The 11,693-nt window shown below is 40.6% G+C and overlaps 1 long non-coding RNA gene across 1 annotated transcript; it reads left to right on the top strand.

Moving 5' to 3' along the window:
- The first annotated feature begins 2,034 nt into the window (after positions 1 to 2,034).
- LOC143510461 (uncharacterized) lies at positions 2,035 to 4,493 on the top strand. Its single transcript, XR_013130002.1, has 4 exons — positions 2,035 to 2,158; positions 2,538 to 2,721; positions 3,228 to 3,360; positions 3,698 to 4,493. It is a non-coding gene; the product is annotated as an uncharacterized LOC143510461 (long non-coding RNA).
- The last annotated feature ends 7,200 nt before the right edge of the window (positions 4,494 to 11,693 follow it).

The raw sequence follows: 11,693 nt of genomic DNA, 5'->3' as shown, positions 1-11,693 counted from the left end.
TGTTCAAGAAACCAGTCTTGATTTTCACTTTATGACATGGTGCGTTATCCTGCTGGAAGCAGCCATCAGAAGATGGGTACACTGTGGTCATAAAGGGATGGACATGGTCAGCAACAATACTCAGGTAGGCTGTGGCGTTGATACAATACTAATGGGCCCAAAATGTGCCAGGAAAATATCCCCCACACCATTGCACCACCACCAGCAGCCTGAACCATTGATACAAGTAAGAATAGATCCATACTTTTTTGTTGTTGATGCCAAATTCTGACCCTACCATCTGAATGTCACAGCAGAAATCGAGACTCATCAGACCAGGCAACATTTTTCCAATCTTCTATTGTACAATTTTTGCAGAAGAGCACCTTTGTTGTGTGATGTATTATTGTGCACACCATGGAATGTGTAGAAAATGACTTGTATACCAGCACGATACAGTAGAAACATCTGTATAAGTGCTGTTAATGTGTGTGTAAATAAGATGCTCCATCAATCATTTGTGGTGAATGTGCTGTCAGTCAGGGAATAATGCTTAAGCACTCAAACAGAATATATTCCATTCAGAGTGGTCCAGACCTTTGTAGATGTTCTAGAAGCCCTTCCGCAGCCAGAGGGAGAGAGGAGAGTAGGAGAGAATCATCAGGATCGTCTCCGGAGGCCAGAGAGGGCTGCATATCTATTTCACCACAAATGGCACCAAATTGCCGCATTGTCGTTTTAGATCCCTGTTTTTCTGCTGAAAGAGAATGAGTGGTGGGTTGGGGCTGGGTCAGGTTATGTGGGTGGGGTTTTTTTATGAACAGGGACGTTTTTTCGAAAGTGTGGTTAGCAGAGCGGGCGAACAGTGGTGCTCAGACTGTATGTGTACATGAAAGAGACCTGTAGCAGCTGCGAATAACACACCGCTGAGTGAGTCTCTCGCTCTCTGCTCCTGGCTCACGTCTAGTCGCCTGCCAGTCCTGCAACAGGATCCACCACCAGATTGGCAGATAGAGCCGCCTGTCATCGCCCGCCGCCCAGTCAGATTGAGCGGAGGCCTCCCGGGGCTCAGCGATTCAGTATTTCAGCTTACAGGCTAGCATGAGGCCTGGATCCGACCAGCACTGTCACATCCGCACCGCTTGCCTCAACTGCAGCTGAGGTTTGTGGCAGAAAACCACCGTCACTATCGGGTTTCAGCAATTAACTATTTATCTCCAGTTGTGTTTCTGAGGGGCTACCACCATGAAACATCTAATTTAAAATCAATGCCTGGCATATCTAACTATAGCAAAGGAAACTGGTTGTCACAGCCAACAGATAGTGAGATTATGATTAAGCCTTGCAAAAATGGCAACTTTGCAAGAGCAGGGCCGGGCCGTTTGTAAATGGAGAGTGAATCTAAACAGCATTTGCGGTTTTATACCAGTAGCTCTGAGACAGGGAATTATTATTTTTTTTAACAAACTGTCTATTTACTCTCAGGCCTACTTTTTGTTGTCAATAAAAGGTCTTCATTTGACCAAGACATCAAAAGAGGCAGAATATTTTCCATTCTTGTGTATATAATGAGGACAGGGTAATGACAGGCACACAAAAGACCCACAGTTTCCTCTTGGACTTGCCGGCAGCGTTGACATGAGCGTGAAATTAAGCAGTTAATGCTCCTTCTCAAGTCTCCCGCCGTCATCGTCACTAAATGATGTCGGATTTAGTGCTGAAACGGTGGATCAGCCTCTCCTTCCTCTACCGGCTCTATTATAAGACTTGATGATAGAGATTACACCTTTAGGTCGTCAAAGAAATGAAGTGGAGGGGAAAACTGGAAATTTTATTAAGAAGTGGGACAGAACATGAACAGTTAAGAGGCTGAAACGCGAAAGACTAGGTACTTGATTGTTTCTTATAGTCTTAAAATATCCAACAGGGGGCAATAGAGGAACTGAGTCGCTCCAGCTTTCCAGTTACACACACACACACACACGCATACACCTGAAACCCAAGAGACTGCGTCTAAAGCGAGCCACTTGCAATCAGAAAACCCTCCATTTAATTACAACAGACAGGAAATGGGGTGCTGAGTGGAGCGCGCGGCGATAAGCGCGTGTGCCCAGGAGATGACAGCCCTGGCGAAACCCGATCGCTCCGCAACAAAGACGAACTTATCACAAACCCGCCGGTACGGCTGGACGCATGACCATCTGATCGCACTGCCGGCCCGATTCATAATTAATATATTTATCAAATTAATTACTGAAAAAAACTTCTTTGCTGCCGCTCCGCCCGAAACAGTGGCCAAATTCATCGTCCGTTGGCTCGTCTTTCTCCTAATAAAGGCGCTGTCAGTTTAATAGCGGCGGGGAGAGGCCAAGCTCTGTGGCCGCATGACAGACAAATTGTTCCCCTGTGCAGAAATGATATGGGGGAATTTACGGCAAAGAAAAGAAATATGTCATTGTTTGGTGACAACCACAATTGCACCGTTGTCTCAGAGAATTCAGCAGAGAGTCGGATGAAACATGAAATAATTTTTTTTTTTGCTTCTTTCTTTTATTTAGATTGAGAGACGCGTGGAAAAAGTGGCCCGTGTGCATGCCTGAGAAGCTCCTTGCTCGCTTTCACAATGGGATGAATTGTTTCCCTGAATGGTATGCATATACAAGCGTGAAGTTCTTCCGACCTGCACAGCTTTGAAAAAAAAAACTACCTGTGAGAGCACCACAACAACAGCAGGAGAAACTGGTTGGTATTTTCTGATTCTTTCCATGTCTTCACTTGACCCATGTCCTTAGTCGCTTGACCAAGGTAATTAAACCTATTAGTTTGTTGACATTGAGGCAAATGACAGCACATCTATTCTAGAGGAGTTTCATACCAGCTGAAGAATATGATATTTCAGTGAAAAATGTAGACCTGTGGGCCAGAGAGACCTGCCCTCCGCAGAAAAGCATATAGAGAGAGATGCAGTCAAGAAAGGCCTAGTGTGATCATGCTGAATATATATGGCATTAATGACAACCTTCATCTCCCTTACTTATGTTTTATATATATATATATATATATATATATATATATATATATATATATATATATATATATATATATATATATATATTTATAAGGCAAAGTGTTCTTTATCCTAAAAGGTTTTTAATTTTGTCTCTGAGCGATTCTGCAAGTACTCATTATTGTAAACATGTTGGACAGTAAAAGTGATATTGAGGCCATACAGTATACTAATCCTGTAGGTTTGACCCTGTGGGAGTGAAAGGTTGGCATTCACCAGACCTGCACTTCCACTCAGCCCCCTGGTTCCCTGTGTGCCTTAACATGTGTTCCTGAGAGTTACATGCCCTCTAACGAGGGTCCTTTGTGAAGAAGGTGAGTGAAATGGAGCCCCTGAATGCTCTTCTCTTGTCCTGCTGCTGAGGAGGACATGCCTCCCTGCCCCAGGCTGTTCAAGGCCCAGCCAGGGAGAAAGCATGGGTGGGGTGGACTGGGAGGGGTGCCTCGCTTGCCTGCCCCCTGACAAGACATCCATTCATATGCTGCTCTCTCTCTCTCTCTCTCTCTGTCTCTCTCTCTCTCTCTCTGTCTCTCTCTCTCTCTCTCTCTCTTGCTCGCTCTTTGTCTCTTGATCTCTCATTCCTCCCTTTCTCTTTGGCTCTCCCTCTCTCCATCTTTCTCTCTGCCTCCTTCTTCTTTCTTCCCTGGCCAGATTCTTTGGCCTTTAATCTCGGAGAATGTCCGAGGCACCTGAGCTACTTAACCGCCTGCTCAGACACGTTACCCCTGTGCTGCGAGGGGGTTGTACGTGGCTGAGGGGATGAGATGGAACAAAAGCGGGCGAACCTGACCCGGCCGAGCCAGCGTTGGGGCTTCCTTCACTCCTCTTCCCAGCAGCAGGCCACAGGAAAGGCAAAGTGTGCAACTCTTTGGTAGTCACTAGCAGCACGCAGGGAACAGACTCTATTTAGACACCAGCCATTCCCAGGAGTCACAGATTTGTAAGACCTGGTTTGGAATGGTCAGATGCCCCTCCTCCCCCCAGTTCTGTGTAATGTCAGTTAGAGAGTGTTTTCTATTTACAATTGATGTGCAACAATATAAAAATTGAGAAGACTGTCACTTCATTGCTCCTGTTCCATTTGCACACTGCACCTGCCAGCACCCCCTCCCTTTTCTCCTTCCAGGTCATACAGAGGTCAAAGTTATTCATGATCATTGTGTGTGGTTCCCAGCTGCTCTTGTTAAACCTTGTTACCTCGGTGATTAACTGTAGTTCTGCTGAAAGGGTAAATGGCTGATAAAGCTTCATTTTTATCTGCAAGAGACCATGTTTACATGTACAAAAAAGCAGAATTGTTTTCAGGGCACAGATTAAGCCATACATATCTCTTTTAAAAAAGCGAACAGAACCATGCTCAGAAGTAAATAACTATTTCAATTAGCAGCAGAAGCCAAGTTCTTTACCACTCACAGCAATTTAGAAGGTAATGAAATACATTATTGAAAATCACATTAATATAGGTATTAATTTGTACTCTGGTATTTATATGAAAATGTTGTGTTCCAGAATCTAAATGTAATAAGATGTAATAGGATAAATATTAATATCACAATTTGAATATTTCCTATTGTATTTATGCTTTTTGTTCATACTATATTTCTCTTTCCTTTATCTTGTGGTGAAATGTATTGAAATGGTAGTTATCTGCCTCTGAATTCTCTCAGATATGTGTACAAGTGTTGCTTTTATTGCCTTCTTTAACAGTGCATGGTGATTCAGTACAGTTGGTTTCACCTTTTAACCTTGTCCCTCATAAGAGTCAAAATTAGCGAGTGAAAACATATGATTCACTTCATTAGTGTAATAGAAGGGGGAGGTGGATGTGGTTGGGTGGATGTGGTTGGGAGGGGCTAGGGAGTTGTAGTCCTTTGTGTCTCTAAGAGCTCAGCTGCTTTTCCTGTGTCTGCTTCACCCAGGCATGAAATAGACACTGCTGATCAGTGATCATTATGAGCCATAAGAAACTGATCTGGTGTCAGTAATTAGATGATACATGACGGGAGGGACCCCCCTCCCCCATGTCTACAACACTCCAGAGAGCCGGGGGAGAATGAGAAAGGGGGGAGTTGAGAATGGGAGAACATTCCAGGGTCGTTTACCGGCCCTCCGTCCCATCACCTGTGTACTCTTAAGGAGCGGTGTTGTCACACCTATTCTACTGGCTTCACTGTCACACTCGCATCTGTAACATCACTTTATACAAGAGTTTAGGTAAACAATACTGCTGTTTTCCCAAAGACCGCAGTGCACCTTTACATACATAAGGGCACATTTCCACAATTACCCTACTCAAGTTAGTAGCCTTGTTTGCTGACCAGTCCGGTCTCCACTACGACTGCATTTACCTCAAGATCGACCATACTGGAATAGGCTGTACGAGTGTTGATGGGCAAAAAAAATCTCCTTAGCTAATACACGACCTTACCACGCCGTCATGGCATAAATGATAGCAGCCAACAACAACACGAAAATGTATCCACCTCGATGTCACGGCTGCTTTTTGCGGCGGCGTTATTTAGCGCTGTGACAGAGCACAACGGAACTATCCAGTTTGTGCTAATTGATGTGATTATTGCAAGCAAGCTGTCCGGAATGGACCAGTTCTGACATTAACCTCCAGATGGCGATAGTAGATGTGGTTTCACCTCCAGAGTTGTGAACATCTTTAACGCTGCACAACAGGCCAGTGTTTTATGAAATGCCAACTGACTGTCTGTGATGACTGAATGTTAATTCCATGGCATGAAAAGAGGGGTAACAAAAGAAATCACACCAATTAGCCTTGCGGTATCTCTTACAATGTGGCAAACCAATCCGAGGAATTCAGTAATTAATGCTGGAACATGCCAAATAAGTGCAATGGGGAATGTGCACTCAGGTATTCATATAGGCCTGTTTTGTGCCACAGAGCGACTCTGATTATCATCTCCACAGTCCCATTAGGACGGTAAGCTCTGAATGCTTTCTTCAAATATGAAGGATCTACACAAAGATCTGACCAGTTACCATTTTAAACATGCTCAGAATAGTCACAATGGAAGCTGCCACTGACTGCTGTTTGCTCTGTGTGATGAATGCCTGTTGAAATATTTCTAAAACCAAAGGCAACTATTCATGAATTAGCTATCGAATGTGGTGACGTCTTTTAGTACATTGTGCTTTTTATACACTGGGCATTATAACACACACACACACACACACACACACACACACACACACTGACCTTATGTGTAGAGGGTCGACCTCAACAGATGATTTCTCTCATTCTGTGCCCAGTCTCCCCATAACAAACCAAGAGTCTATGTAATTTAGTCCTACAACTGCTCTCCACTGCCGGCAGTGTGGTCAGGAGCAGCTTACTGAGAGTACCCTCTGTATAATTGCCCACCATTACCACTAATACAGGCCCAAAAGGGGCCTCAAAATGGAAGCTTCAACACTGCAGAGTTCCCCTTGCTGCAGCAAATAATAATTGAACAATTAAACTTTAGCAAAGCTGATGAGCGTTGTGACATTCTGTATTATACAATGAGCTTGGAGATGAACCTCGTCTACATTCAGATTCAGGCCCTTTAGGAGAAGAGTTCTTTTTATATATATAAAAAAGCCTAGCCAATTTTAGATAACTAGATAATGCACACATGGCAGACAACATCAGTAGTAGTTTTTTCTATTTATTCATCCATCCATCTGTGAGGTTGCTTGAACGCAATGTTGCCAGGATATACCACATGAAGATTAATCACATCAATGTTGCAGAGTTAAACAGAAGCACACATGGCCGTTTAGATGTCTGAGCTAGGTTGTGACTATAGTTATCATCTCTGTTATGGGACATAGAGATTTCTATATTTTAGACATCAAATATAATGCTATGTAGTTGCTTCATGGTGTGTCAAATGAATAGCACAAACATGATCATCTAATGATTTGAAACAATCATCTGGTATACGTTATGATAATGATAGATTCTATCATGTTAGAGATCCAGACATAGGGTCTTAAAAGAAATATATATGGACAATCAGGGGCAATCCCTGCAGGTTCTTTATGTAGTCCACATAATATCAGGGAAAAATAAGGACACACAGGGAGAGTTTTTTGTTGCATAAATTAATTGTAACATACATAATAGACAGAACCTGATGTCTGAAACAGAAAATCATTATGGGGTTTAATGAATCCCTTAATCAGCTCTGCGATGTCTTTCCCACGTCATGTACATATGAACATGAATGTCTTGTAAGTTAATATAAAGGCAGTAACTCAGGAAATCTATGAAGACCTTAGTGGCATTTGCCACTGAGAGGAAATGACTGGTGGGAAACAAATTCATCCCTGGGTTTTGCCTCAAGGGTGAACAGGGACAGGAATACAGGCCAAGGAGAAGGCCGGTGCATCACTATCCATTATGTTGCCATTCTGATAGCCAGGACACAGCTCCAAAATGCTTATTTACACCAACACAGACTGAATATGAAATATCTTTAAAATTATTTAAAGCTAGACCAGTCTGATAAAACTATTAGTCATAAGGAATTTGAGTTGCTTAAGAAATTAGTAGCACTATCTTTTAACAATATCTAGTGTAGATTCAGATCGGATTTGTGTTTCTGTCCTTGAGAGTCATGTGCTTTAGAGAGTAACTGCCTTGTGATAATTTGCAAAACAGCAGACATGAGATTCATGTTTTATGCTTAAAGCAAAAGACAAAAGGTAAACATATGTTTAAAACATATGTTTAAACATATTAAAACCAGATTGTATGGCCAGTTTAAACTGAGACAGAGCTTCTACTAAATGGATTTGAACTGAGCAGAATGACATCAGTCAATCACACACCAGATGTGACCCTCTCTAGTTCCCTATTAAGTCCTGATTTAATCATTTACACCGCTAATCCTCACACTTAAGCACAGGCTATTTACACCAGGATTAATCAATTGGGAGCATATGGGGGAAATCCCACAGATTCTTAATTGAATTAGAATGGGAAATCTTTCACATTCTTTTTGTAGACAATTTCTGTGAGTGATGTCAAGAATGACCGTTCATTTTTCATAGCCTACTATTTTGAAAAGTAGCTCTTTTGATATATAACCATAACTGGGTGTATATTGAATATATTTTACTGCCTTTGAGGTAGTGAGTCTTCAGCACTGTATAATATAAAAATATTTTGGTTAAACAAACATACATGCAAGAAGTATCACATGTAAGTGGTTACATTAAGAACACTATGTGGTCAAATATTCTGAAAACTGTATGATTGTTATCATAAGGCATGGACTTATTATGATATAGGTATTTTTTTCTTAAGAAGGTTTAGCTTACTTCCATCTAATGCTACCACAGAGCAGTCTCTCAAAATGTTTAAAATGTGTAAGATTTTAACATTTTCTCTCAAAATGTGTAAGATTCCTAGTAAAGGAACATAACATCCAACCAAAATGTCTCGATTAAACATATGAAGTGTAAGATTAGAGTTGGTACAAAAGTGCTGGCCTTCAGATCCCTGAGGGCTATGTGTATATACAAAACAAACAAAAAGACAGAGTAATACAGGAAAATGAATGGGGAAAGTTACACCATTTTACCTCCTGTTAGGAGCAAAGCAGTTTAATAATGCATACTAATTGAGAACAGTAAAGCACTAACCCTAATTAGAGTGAGAGCATGTCTAAATCGTTTAAACGAAACATCTATTAATAGAAAACAATGATGCTAAATAGACTATAATTAACTGAGTATTGTCTCTGTAGTTTATTATCACCCTCAGCATTAGCACAGGATTATATATGACGTGTGGTTTTGTGCTATCAACGCTGAACGCACTCCATCTTAAGCAAATAAAGAAAAACTTCTAACTGTGGTTTCTATCCTCTATCAATAGCCAACCATAGAGGAATAATAATCTAACGATGGGTTTTTGCTTTGTTCTCTGATTGGAGACGATATTAAAGCCTGTAACGGAGGCCCTACGCTCGAATTCAGCCAATATTGCGTCTGCATCGGTTTAATTCCTCTTTCTTTGACTCCTTTGTTGTGGGTTTATTGAGGTTGCGCCTGCGCTATCGTGCACCATCTATCGGTGAAGTGTGGGTCAGTGGTGAGGGAAGGAATCTCTTTATTGCTTTTTATTGAGCTCATATGAGCTGATTTGGGTATCGGCTGTCGATATGAAGCTCTTTCAGGCCGCTTGTGTTGTGGTCTCATTCTGATGTTTATCTTGGCTTCTGAAACGCTGCCTGTGTATTTATGCTAAAATTAAATATTCTTAATCTCTGAACTAATATCCTCTTTTTTATGCCTATGTAGTGCCAGAAGTGTGTGTGCTATATCTGAAATAAAGTCTGATGAAACATTAATTTCTGCTTTTATTGAAGAAGTGCAGGCAGTGCAAACAGCAATAAAACCACAGAGGAAGAGCTGTTTGTTTGGCTGAAGGCATTATGGGAGATTTTAGATACACAACTCATAACTGGCCTGTAAACTGAAAGTTTTGAGGCTAATTTTTGTCATTCTGAAAACTCTCAATTATGATGGGATACATTTTATTCCTATCAATGTTGAAATAATGTTTGCTAACCTGGTGCTCCTAGTCATCATGTGAATCTTGACTGAATTATGTTTATGATGAAGATATGTTAAAATTGAAACAAAGCATCTGTTCATGCTTTTTATTCTCTCACACACACATAGTCTAGCCATACTCACATACGTAACAGAAGGCTTTAAATTTCCACCCAAAATGAAAACAAAATTATTTAAATCTTAAAACAGTACCCAATAATAATAATAATATTTCAATGTTGAAACAACAGACATTATTTCAACCATATTTCAACGTTGAAGGTCGGTCATGTGCCAGCTGGGATAATAATAATAATAATAATAATATTAATAACACCTACGAAGAATGGGACTTTTTAATTCTATTTCAATATTTATCTTTATTAGAGAAAAAAAATTCATTGAATTTCTTTGCATCCATAACTGAAACGTTCTATAAGGATTTGAAAATGACGTAGCTTACAATAATTTTCTGAAATGTACAAATTTTTATTAAATTGTGATATTTATTACTAATAATTATGAATAATCTTCATTAAATAGTGCATTTTATTACTAATCATTTATAAAAGTGCACACAAACAATCAAAATAATTGACTAATGTGAAGTCAGTTACATTCAAATGCATTGCTGTGGTGTGGTTCCTGGAATGAAGTCAAAGAAGATAATACAAGGCAGTGTGATTTTAGTCCAGTGTTGGTTAATGCACTGTGAATCCATGCTTAAATCAGCAAGCCTCTGCATTTCCATTTGATTTTGTCAGACCAAGATTTCCATTATGTAAATAAAATCAGGCTTACATGAATAGTCTGGCTTCTACAGTCTGAGAAACGTTACCGTGTGACCTTTGTGATGTTAGCTGCTTTGAAACTGACATCATGGGTTGAAAAGATCACCATTTCCTTCCATTACATTTAATGCCATTTAGGTTTTAAAAAAAGATTCAGTTTTACTTGTGGATTCATGTGGAAAGATTGTCACAGAGGTGTGTGTGTGTGTGTGTGTGTGTGTGTGTGTGTGTGTGTGTGTGTGTGTGTGTGTGTGTGTGTGTGTGTGAGAGAGAGAGAGAGAGAGACAAAGATGATGAAGATATGGAAGAGGCGACAGAAAACTTTTCAGATACACATGTGAATGAGAGCTAGGGAGTTGGATGCAGTTCTGATCTGTATCATGGGTTCACTCATGGCAGCCTCTAGCTGAAGCTCTATTACCCCAGTGACTCTTCCTCGTGGCTGCTGTCTCGACTTACTTCTGCACCGTCCTTGGCAACGAAAGGGTGCCAGCCAGCCTCATAAATCGTGGCTCACTTTCTAAATCACTGTCTCGCTCAAACTAATGAGATCCAGAGCAGAACTGTGGTACCTAACCTAGACTGTGGCATATTTGAAAACAAATGAGTGTCCTTTGTGACACGCTAGCATTAACATTTTACATGCCCTGTGGGCAACTGTATAAAATGGCCAGTGAGCTAATCTAGCATTAGCCAGTGTATGCATGCATTATTAACACATGGTCTTTTAACACATGGTATTTTAAGAAGGGATAAGGCAAATAGGAGTGGGTTTACCACCTCTACTAGGAACATCTGTCATAAATGGTTGTGTGGGTTGGATTTTGAAATGGTGTTTTTACCACAAGCTTCAGGGATTTATTTGGAGGTGTGCATTCAGTGTATATAGTTGGTTACATGTATTCTGACTGAAGATGAATTGATGTGTTACGTTTTGCTGCCTGCTTCAGTATGGTACATTCTGTGGTTAGCTTAAGCCCTATGGCAATCCAGAGAATGGATGATCTGGAATATGAAAATAAATAATGTGTTTGTACTGTGTAAGCAGCCTTGTAGGATAGATATGTTGTGGCCATTACAATAATCTACATATTTGTTTAAAAAAGCCAATTAGACTAATTCATAAAAATAAAAAACCCAAAACATTCAATAAGCTTTAATATTCAACAGAGGCGAACGGCCAATGGCTGTCATAGGGGCTGACGTCATCTTTGAGGGGAGAAATCAGACCCTCCACGTGGCTTGTTGTTTACATCTTTTAAGAACTGTTGGAAAGGAAG

This window comes from Brachyhypopomus gauderio, chromosome 3 (genome assembly GCF_052324685.1).
Source record: "Brachyhypopomus gauderio isolate BG-103 chromosome 3, BGAUD_0.2, whole genome shotgun sequence".
NCBI lineage: Eukaryota > Metazoa > Chordata > Actinopteri > Gymnotiformes > Hypopomidae > Brachyhypopomus > Brachyhypopomus gauderio.
This window is presented reverse-complemented; position numbering and strand designations above follow the sequence as displayed.